This window comes from Dipodomys ordii, unplaced genomic scaffold, assembly GCF_000151885.1.
Source record: "Dipodomys ordii isolate 6190 unplaced genomic scaffold, Dord_2.0 Scaffold116, whole genome shotgun sequence".
In the NCBI taxonomy this organism is placed as follows: Eukaryota; Metazoa; Chordata; class Mammalia; order Rodentia; family Heteromyidae; genus Dipodomys; species Dipodomys ordii.
Window position 1 is genome coordinate 4,026,498 of NW_012267332.1, and position 10,621 is coordinate 4,037,118.

A 10,621-nucleotide genomic window follows, 5' to 3' on the forward strand; every position below is an offset into this window, starting at 1 on the left:
GGAATGGAGATGAATGTATACACAGCTTACAGCTTTAAATAGAGCAAATATTCAGATTGGGCCCAGAGGGAGGTCTAGAAAATGTATTGCAATAGATAGCAGGGTTAACATCTAAACTTCAAGAAAGATGAACGTATCCCAGAAGTAAAAGGTGAATGGTGACAGTTAAGTCAACCTAGACCAGCCAAAGCCATGTTAAAATCAAGCCCTCATATTAGCCTCAAACTCTGAAATGGAAATCACGAAAGCAATCTCAATGTACTTAAGAAAAATAAACTAGGAATACATTTTAGCCAGAAGTACAAGCTCTCTACAACACCAACCCTGCAGCTTTTAACTCAACTGTTACATCTTTCATGAAATGAATTGGAGCACATACACAGGGAAAGTGGTGCAGGTTAAAAGAGATATTAAAGGGAGCTATGAATTCCATGCCACTCATATTATCATATCAATACCAGGACAGTAAAAGGGTTTCCTGCAGGGTACAGGGTATGTCACCACTCCCTAGTCACCTACCCAGCCTGTCACTTCCATGTGACTGCCTTTGCCACACCTGTTGCTTGAAATGGACATTCCAGCAAAGGGGGGTGGGGGGCTGAGGAGTGGCAGCTTCTGAGATGGGATAGGTTTGGGGGGCAGCAATTGTGGTTCTTTTCTGGGGACCATTGAGGTGATGGCAGGCTGTCATGAGAGAGTTGCCTTTACTAAAGCAGAGCAGTAGGCAGGGCAAATATGGTGAGTATGAGCTGAGCAGAGCACTTGAGAGTGTTGAGGGTGAGAAATGGCCCAGCCATGGAGAGCAGGTAAGAGGGAGAAGGCAAGATGAGACCAGGAGAGGATCATGACAGCCAAGCACCCACTGAAGCCTTGGGAACTTGGCCTACCTGCCCTACTCCTGAGGGATAAGTGAAGGCCTGATGCTTCAGGCCATCCCCCGAAGACTCCGGGTTTGAAGTCATGGAACCAAATGGATGACTGGTGTGTTCATCACAGAGAAAGATGCATAGCCTGCAACGCCCAGCACCTGTAGGCAGAGAGGCGAGTGGATTCTCAAATGACACCGTGGCTGAAAGTGGTAGAGCACTAGCCTTGTGCGGAAAAAGCTCTGGGACAGGGCCTAGGCCCTGAGTACCCTGTTTTCCTTGGGGTCTTTGCAAATTAAACCACGAGAGGGCTGCCATGCAGCACTACATGAAAATCCATCCTCCACTTTCTGCAGCCTGGGTTGTGTTCTTCCAAATGTGGACTCGGTTGATGGAGAATGAGGGAAAGAAGTGCAGGGGTTCCTTCTGCACTCCATGCTTTTTCCACCCCCATGCTTTCTGTTAGGGGTAGGAAGAGCAGCAACACACACACACACACACACACACACACACACACACACGCACACACACGCACACCCCCACACACACACAATTGACTAAGGTAATTTTAAGCACCAGAAGACTGCAGCTAGGTTCCCTTCCTGCTACTAGACCTCTCCTCTAGCAGTTTTAGACAGGCCAAGGGAGTGAAAAACACAACCGGACAGAAAAGCAGTCTTGTGTCAGTCCCGGCCAGGACTTGCAAAGACTTGTCTGTCTTTGCTCTTCACATTTCTGTTCTTTGCCCTTCTGCCTCTCCTCCTGCCCAAGGATCACATTCGTCTGGCCTATGCTCTGGCTACAAGGCCTGTCCTCAGCAGCATGAAAGGTGAGTATCCCGTGTGGTTGATCAGCCTTCCTTTACTTCCCTAAGGTGTCCTGGTATTACTGGACATACGGGTATACACAATTGCTAGGCTGTGATTTTGTGTGTGTGTGTGTATGCTGGTCCCGGGCCTGAACTCAGGGGCCAAGGTGATATCCTCCCTGGGATTGTGGGGGAGGGGAGGGCGGGAGGGAGCTGTTTTGGTTGTGGGGCTTGAACTCAGGGCCTGGGTCTGTCCTTGAGCTCTTTTGCTCAAGGCTAGCACCCTCCACTTTGAGCCACAGTACCATTTCTGGTTTTCTGCTTGTTAAGTGGAGGTAAGAATCTCATGGATTTCCTGCCTGGGCTAATTTCAAACTGAGATCTGAGTAACTAAGAGCTACCAGCACCTGACTGAGCATTTTTGTTAAAGGCTATTGCTCTAACCTTTGACCCTCAGTTACACTTCTGGCTTTATGGTGGTCAATTAGAGATGAATCTCACAGACTTTCCTGCTCAGGCTGGCTCAGAACTGCAATCCTCAGATTTCAGCCTCATGAGTCACCGGCACCCAGTTCCATTCATGTTTTCTTGTACTTTGCAAACTGCCTGCCAAACTTCTAACCTCTTTCCCTTTCAAAAAGACATAAATGGTGACTTCTGTGTGCTCAAGCCACAGCTGCACTTCACGCTTTTGTGTTTGTGTTTTGCAGGAAGGAGGACTCAGGACCTGAGTGCTGTTCCTGAATTTTGGGGCTCAAGGCTAGGGCTCTACCACTTGAGCCACAGATCTATTACTGGCTTTTCTTGGTTAATTGAAGATATAAGAATCTCATAGGCAAAAAAAAAAAAAAAGAATCTCATAGGCTTTCCTGCACGGGCTGGCTTTGAACCATGATCTTCAGCTGTCTCCCGAGTAGCTAGGATTACAAGCATGAGCCACCAGCCCCTGGCTTTTTACTTATTTTTTTGATGCAGGTCCTGGGGCTTGTACTGAGGACCAGAGTGTTGTCCCTGAGTTTTTTTTGTTCAAGACTAGCACTCTACCACTTATGCTTTTTTTGATAGTCAATTGCAGCTTTTTTTGATAGTTAATTGGAGATAAGTCTCACAGACTTTCCTGCTGGGACTGGCTTTCAATGGCTATCCTCAGCCCTGGTACCTGGCCATCTTGACATTTTTCACATGTGAAGTAATGAAGGGTTTAATTAAAACCATTGTTTCGAGCACTGCTGGCTTACACCTATCATCCTAGCTACTTGGGAAGCTTAGATTGGCAAGATGGCTCATAGAACCAACCAGTGAAGTCAGAGAGACCTCTTACCAGGGAGCGAAGCTGAGTGTGGTAAAGCACAACAGTCATCCCAGCTGAGGCTGAAAGCTAAGGTTTTGGCTCTGGACAAAGGGAGCAAAGCCTAATCTTAAAATTAACTAGCACACAAAGGGCTAGAGTAGTGGTAAAACAGTAGAGCACCTGCCTAGCAAGGTCCTACTTTCTCAGCATTGGTATTACTGGACTTACTGATTAATGCATACCATAATTGCTGAACTGAGCGCCTAGGTAGCTGTGCCTGAGCTTTTTTGCTCAAAGCTACCACTTGAGCCACAGTTCTATTACTGGCTGTTAATGTTGTTGTTAATTGGAGATATTAAAGAGTCTCATTGGGCTGGAAATGTAGCTTAGTGGTAGAGTGTGTGCTTAGAATGCACAAGGTGCTAGGTTTGATTCTTTGGTAACATGAAAACAAAAAACATGTAAAAGTAATTTTGCTGGTGGCTCACGCCTGTAATCCTAGCTACTCAGGAGTTTGAGATCTGAGGATCACAGTTCAAGCCAACCTGGGTAATAAAGTCTGAGACTCTTATCTCCAATTAACTACCAGAAAACCAGCAGTGGTGCTGTGGCTCAATGTGGTAAAGTACTAGCCTTGAGCAAAAAATCTCAGAGACAGCACCCAGAACCTGAGTTCAAACCTCACAACACCCCCTCCCCCCCAAAAAAAAGTTTTATTGGCTATTCTGCCCAGGCTGACTTAAAACTATGGGCCTCAGATCTCAGCCTTCTGAGTAGCTAGAATTATAGGCACAAACCAGAAACACCTGGCTTTTGTTTGTGTGCCTGTCCTGGGGCTTGAACTGAGAGTCTAGGTGCTGTCCCTGAGCTTTTTTGTTCAAGGTTAGCATACTACCACTTGAGCCATAGCTTCGTTTCCAGCTTAGAGTCCCAGAGACTTTCTTGCCCATGCTGATTTCAAACTTCAGTCCTCCGATCTCAGCCTCCTGAGCAATTAGGATTACAAGCTTTAGCCATCAGGACTCAGTCTTTTGTCTTGGGCTGACAGGGGGACTCAAAACTCGATACCCATAGCTTGTTTTCACTCATTGGCTGATGCTCTACCACCTGAGCCATGTTTCCAACCTGTACTTCTCAGCCTTAGGGACTTTCTGCCTGTTGGCTTGAAACTGCGATTCTCAGATATCAGCCTCATGAGTAGCTAGTCTAACAAGCTTGAACTGGTGCTGGACTAGGCTATAATTCTTGGTGATTAAATTACGTGTTGTTAACAGTAGTGTTATTTGAGGATATACAGAACTACAATTTCAACTTTACATTTGTATGTTAGGCCTTTTACAATTCTATTGTCACAAGAGAGGGTGTGACATAATAAAATTTGGCTTAGTAGTGGTAATGGCCCTGAGTTCATACCCCAGTCCACCATCCTAAACAATGATTTCATCACAAGTGTGCAGTGGTGACTAGGAGAGCTGTATGCCTTTTTATTTTTGTGCTGGCCTTGGTGCTATCTACAAGCTTCTTTTTGCTCAAACATAGCACTCTACGGGGCTGGGAAGGTGGCTCAGTGGTAGAGCGCTTGCCTTGCATGCATGAGGCCCTGGGTTCTATTCCTCAGCACCACATAAGAAAAAAAAAGCCGGAAGTGGTGCTGTGGCTCAAGTGGTAGAGCGCTAGCCTTGAGCTGAAGAGCTGAGGGACAGTGCCCAGGCCGAGTTCAAGCCCCACGACCAGACCCAAAACAAAACAAAACATAGCACTCTACCATTTGAGCCACAGATCCACTTACAGGTTTTTGGAGTTTATTGGAGATAAGAGTCTCATGGAGTTAAATACCTGCCCAAGCTGGCTTCGAACTACTATCCTCAGATCTCAGCCTCCTGAGTAAGCTAGGAGAGTGAGCCACTGGCCCTGGCTTAAAAAACAAAACAAGGGCTGGGAAGGTGGCTCAGTGGTAGAGTGCTTGCCTTGCATGCATGATGCCCTGGGTTCGATTCTCAGCACCACATAAGCTGAAAAAACTGGAAGTGGCGCTGTGGCTCAAGTGGTAGAGTGTTAGCCTTGAGCTGAAGAGCTGAGGGACAGCACCCAGGCCCAGAGTTCAGGCCTCATGACTGACCAAAAAAAAAAAAAAGATGGTGATTGGACTTACAGTAAAAGTAGTATCAACTGACCACACAGATGAAGTTTTTTTCTGAGCTAGTTCTGTGGCTTGAACTCAGTCTGTGCCTGAGCTTTTTCTCTCAAGGCTAGTGCCCTTATTAATTTTTTTTTTAATTTTCCAGTTCTGGGGCTTGAACTCTGAGCCTGGGCACTGTCCCTTCAGCTCAAGACCAGCACTCTACCACTTGAGCTACAGTGCCACTTCCAGCTTTTTCTGTTTATGTGGTACTAAGGAATCGAACCCGAGGCTTCATGCATGTTAGTCAAGCACTCCACCACTAAACCACATTCCCAACCATGTCTCTGAGCTTCTTTTGCTCAAGCAATCTACTACTAGAGCCACAGTGCCACTTGTGTCTTTTTCTGTTTATGTGATGATGAGGAATCGAACTCAGGGCTTCATGCATGCTAAGTAAACACTCTACCACTAAGTCACATACCCAGCCTATTTCTGTCTTTTTTAGAGGTTAACTGGAGGTAAGAATCTTACTGCCTTTCCTGTCCATGCTAGTTTAGAACTGCCATCCTCCTCACTAGCTAAGATTAGAAGTATGAGGCATAAACACTTTCGTGTGTGTGTGTGTGTGTGTGTGTGTGTGTGTGTGTGTGTGGTCAGTCATGGGGCTTGAACTCAAGGCTAGCACTCTACCCCTTTGAGTCATAGCTCCATTTCTGGTTTCTGAGTGGCTAATTAGAGATAAGAATCTCATGGACCTTCCTGCCCTGGCTGGCTTTGAACCATGATCCTCAGATCTCAGCCACCTGAATAGCTAAGATTACAAATGTGAGCCACAGCACCTGGCTTTTTTTTTAAAAATAAAAAGAAAGAAGGGGCTGGGAAGGTGGCTCAGTGGTAGAGCACTTGCCTTGCATGCATGAGGCCCTGGGTTCGATTCCCTAGCACCACATAAGCAAAAAGAAAAAAAGCCAGAAGTGGCGCTGTAGCTCAAGTGGTAGAGCGCTAGCCTTGAGCTGAAGAGCTGAGGGACAGCGCCCAGGCCCAGAGTTCAGGCCCTACAACCGGACCCCCCCCCAAAAAAAGGAAGGAATAGCTGGGCGCTGGTGGCTCACATATAATCCTAGTTACTTAAGGAGGCTGAGATCTGAGGATCATGATTTAACACCAGCTCTGACAGGAAAGTCCATGAGACTCATCTCCAATAAACCACCAGAAAACTGGAAGTGGCGCTGTGGCTAAAGTGGTAGAGCACTAGTCTTGAGCTGAAGAGTGGAGGGATAGTGCCCAGGCCCAGAGTTCAAGCCCCACAACCAGCTCAAAAAAAAAAAGAAAAAAAGAATTCCATTGTCCACATAGTAAAAGTAATATCAATGACCACACAGGTTGTCCTTTGGGGGAGGGGACTAGTCCTGGGGCTGAACTCAAAGCCTAGGTGTTAACCCTGAGCTTCTTTGCCCATGGCTAGCATTCTAACACTTGAAGCATAACTCCACTTCTGGCTTTTTTGGAAGTTAATTGCAGAAAGATTCTCCCAGGATTTTCTTCCATGACTGGCTTCAGACAGTTATCCTCAGATCTCAGCTTCTTCCTAAGTAGCTAGGGTTATAGGCCTGAGACACTGATGTGTGGCTGTGATTCTTTTTTTGTTGGTGGTCATGGAGCCTAAAGTCTGGGCCTGGGCACTGTCCCTCAGCCACAGCACCACTTCCAGCTTTTTCTGCTTATGAGGTGCTGAGGAATCGAACCCAGGGCCTCATGCATGCAAGGCAAGCGCTCTACCACTGAGCCACCTTCCCCACTGAGCCACTTTATGACTGATTCTTGATGATAAAGATGATAAATGATTTATTAATCTTAGTTTTATTTATTTATTTTTGGCCAATCCTGAGGCTTGAACTCAGGGCACTGTCCTTGAGCTTCTTTTGTTCAAGGCTAGCACTCTACCATTTGAGCCACAGCACAATTTCTGGCTTTTTCTGTTTATGTGGTGCTGAGGAATTGAAACCGAAGCATCATGCATGCTAGGCAAGCACTCTTCGACTAAGCCACATTCCTAGCCACCATTAGTTTTATTTTATTTGTTTGTTTATTTATTTTTGTCAGTTGTGGGGCTTGAACTCTGGGCCTGGACACTGTTTCTCCGCTTTTCAGCTCAAGGTTAGCGCTCTAGCACTTGAGCCACACTTCCACTTCTGGTTTTCTGGTGGTTAATTGGAGATAATAGTCTCAGGGACTTTCCTTTGAACAGTGATCCTCAGATCTCAGCCTCCTTAATAGCTAGGATTATAGGTGTGAGCCACTGGCACCCGGCTTGACTTCTTATTTCTAAGAAATTTGAACCCTTCTAAACTACGAAAGCAAATGGTAGATATCCTTTAGATATTTCCTTTTAAATTCTCAGACGAAGAGAAAAACCCGTTTCCATTGTAATCACTTTCATTCACTTTATGTATTTATTTACTTATGTATACATTTATTTGTTTATTTTTTTTGCCAGTCCTGGGGCTTGAACTCAGTGCTTGGGCACTGTCCCTGAGCTTTTTTTGTTCAAGGCTAGCACTTTATCACTTGAGCCACAGCGCCCCTTCTGGCTTTTTCTGTATACGTGGTAGTGAGGAATTGAACCTAGGGCTTCAGGCATGCTAGGCAAGCACTCTACCACTAAGCCACATTCCCAGACCGTTTATTTTTTGTTTTTGTCAGTTGCTTGAACTTGGCCTGAGCATTGTCCCTGAGCCTTTTTGCTCAAGTCTAGTGCTCTACCACTTTGAGCCACAGTGCCACTTCCAGTTTTCTGGTGGTTAATTAGAATCTCACTGACTTGTTAGCCCGAGCTGGCTTTGAACAGCAATCCTCAGATCTCAGCCTCCTGAGTAGCTAGGATTACAGACGTGAGCCACCAGCCCCTGGCTTATTTACTGTTTTGTTCTTTTTTGTGTGTGGAGGCGGGGGGGTCCGGTCATGGGGTCTGAACTCTGGGCCTGGGCACTGTCCCTCAGCTCTTCAACTCAAGGCTAGCGCTCTACCACTTGAGCCACAGCACCACTTCCGGCTTTTTTCTTTTTGCTTATGTGGTGCTAAGGAATCGAACCCAGGGCCTCATGCATGCAAGGCAAGCACTCTACCACTGAGCCACCTTCCCAGCCCCCTACTGTTTTGTTCTAAACATTTTTCAGGAATAGGAATAACTAATTCTGAAATACTGCCTAGGTTGATCATGTGTTTGAACATAAATCAGGGATATGGAGCAATTTCAAAATAGGAAGAATAAAGAACAACACCCTTTCTCCCCAAAACAAAGAAATGTTGATCAAAAAGAACAATGAAGCTGGGCGCCGGTGGCTCATGCCTGTAATCCTAGCTACTCAGGAGGCTGAGATCTGAGGATCGAGGTTCAAAGCCAGCCTGGGCAGGAAAGTCCATGAGACTCTTATCTCCAATAAACCACTAGAAAACCGGAAGTGGCGCTGTGGCTCAAGAGGTAAAGCACTCGCCTTGAGCTGAAGAGCTGAGGGACAGTGCCCAGGCCCAGAGTACAAGCCCCACGACCGACCAAAAAAGAAAAAAAAGAACAATGAGATAGGCATTACACACTTGACCTCAGATTCTACTACAAAACTGTATTATGGTACAAATGCACTAAGAACAACCGGTGGCTCAAGCTTATAATCTTGCCTACTCGGGAGGCTGAGTTTCCATGGATTGAGATTCAAAGCCAGCTCAGCACAAGTCTCCAAAATAATCAGCAAAAAGCCAGGCTGAAGGTATGGCTCAAATATTAGAACACCAGTGTAACAAGCAAGCCTAGCAAAGTGAGGACCCTGAATTCAGACTGTACTGTACTAACAACAATAAAAACTAATTATACCAGGTGCTGGGGCTCACGCCTGTAATCCCAGCTACTCAGGAGGTTGAGATCTGAGGATCATGGTTCAAAGACAATCAGGGTAGGAAAGTCCATGAGACTCATCTCCAGTTAAGCACTAAAAAGCCAGAAATGGAATGTGGCCTAAGTGGTAGAGCGTAACCTTGAGAATAAAATCTCAGGGATAGTACCCAGGCCCTGAGTTCAACTCCCAGGGCTCACCCAAAAATAAGTAGATAGATAGATGGATAAATAAGAGAGGTAGATATTGCCAGAAGCTGATCTGTGGCTTAAGCAGCAGAGCATTTGTTCACCTTGAGTGAAAACGCTAAGGCTAGCACCCAGGCCCTGAGTTCAAGCCCCAGAACCAGCACAAAAAAATATGAATTAAAAAAAGGAACCATTTCTAAACAGACCACAACTTTATTGATCATAGGGAACTTGGACAGCTACATGAAGAAGAATAAAATTAGCCAGGCACCGGTGGCTGACACCTGTAATCCTAGCTACTCAGGAGGCTGAGATCTGAGGATCTCACTCAGGCAGAACGTTTGTGAGATTCTTATCTCCATTAACCACCAGAAAACTGGAAGTGGCTCTGTGGCTCCAGTGGTAGTGTGCTTGCCTTGAGCTAAAGAGCTCAGGGACAGCACCCAGGCCCAGAGTTCAAGACCTACAACTGACAAAAAATAAAAATAAATAAAAAATATAACTTCATGCATGTACAACGTACATTTATGATATCTAGTAAACACACTACCGTAAAAAGTCAGGATGACAAGTAAGGTACAGACAAAACAAATAATTCACTGAAATGTACAGTATATATAATGGCTCATGCCTGTAATTGCATATTGGAAAGACAATATCCCCACCAAGAAGAATGGCATGAGCCAGGCAACGTTGGCTCATGCCTACATAACTCAGAAGGTTAAGATCTGAGGATCACCGTTTGAAAGTACCCTGGGCTATATGGCCAATAAAGTCCATAAGACTCTCATCTTCAATTAACAAACAAAAAGCTGGAAGTGGAGCTGTGACTCAAGTGGATGAGTAGTAGCCTTGAGCAAAAAGAACTAAGGAGCAGTGCCCAGGCTTTGAGTTCAAGCCCCAGGACCAGCATCAAAAAAAGATAGGGAAAGAGGAAAACTGGGCAGTGGTGGTTCATTCCTGTAATTCTAGCTACTCAGGAGGCAGCAATCTGAAGACTGTGGTTCAAAGCCAGCCAAGGCAGGAAAACCCATGAGCCTCTTATCTCCAATTAAGTGTCAGGATGGAGCTGTGGATCAAAGTGGTAGAATGCTAGCCTTGAGCAAAAGAGGTTAGTCCCCCGAGTCAAGCTCCAGGACCTCCAGCAAAAATCAAAAAAAGGAAAAAAAGAAAGAAAAAGGAAGCAACAAAAAAGGAAAGACAACAGAGACATAAATAGATGTTCTCAGAATGAGTTACACAAATGGCCAAGGAGCACAATAAAAAATGTTCAACAGGGCTGGGAAGGTGGCTCAGTGGTAGAGCACTTGCCTTGCATGCTCGAGGCCCTGGGTTAGATTCCTCAGCACCACATAAGAGAAAAGAAAAAAGCCGGAAGTGGTGCTGTGGCTCAAGTGGTAGAGCGCTAGCCTTGAGCTGAAGAGCTGAGGGACAGCGCCCAGACCCAGAGTTCAGGCCC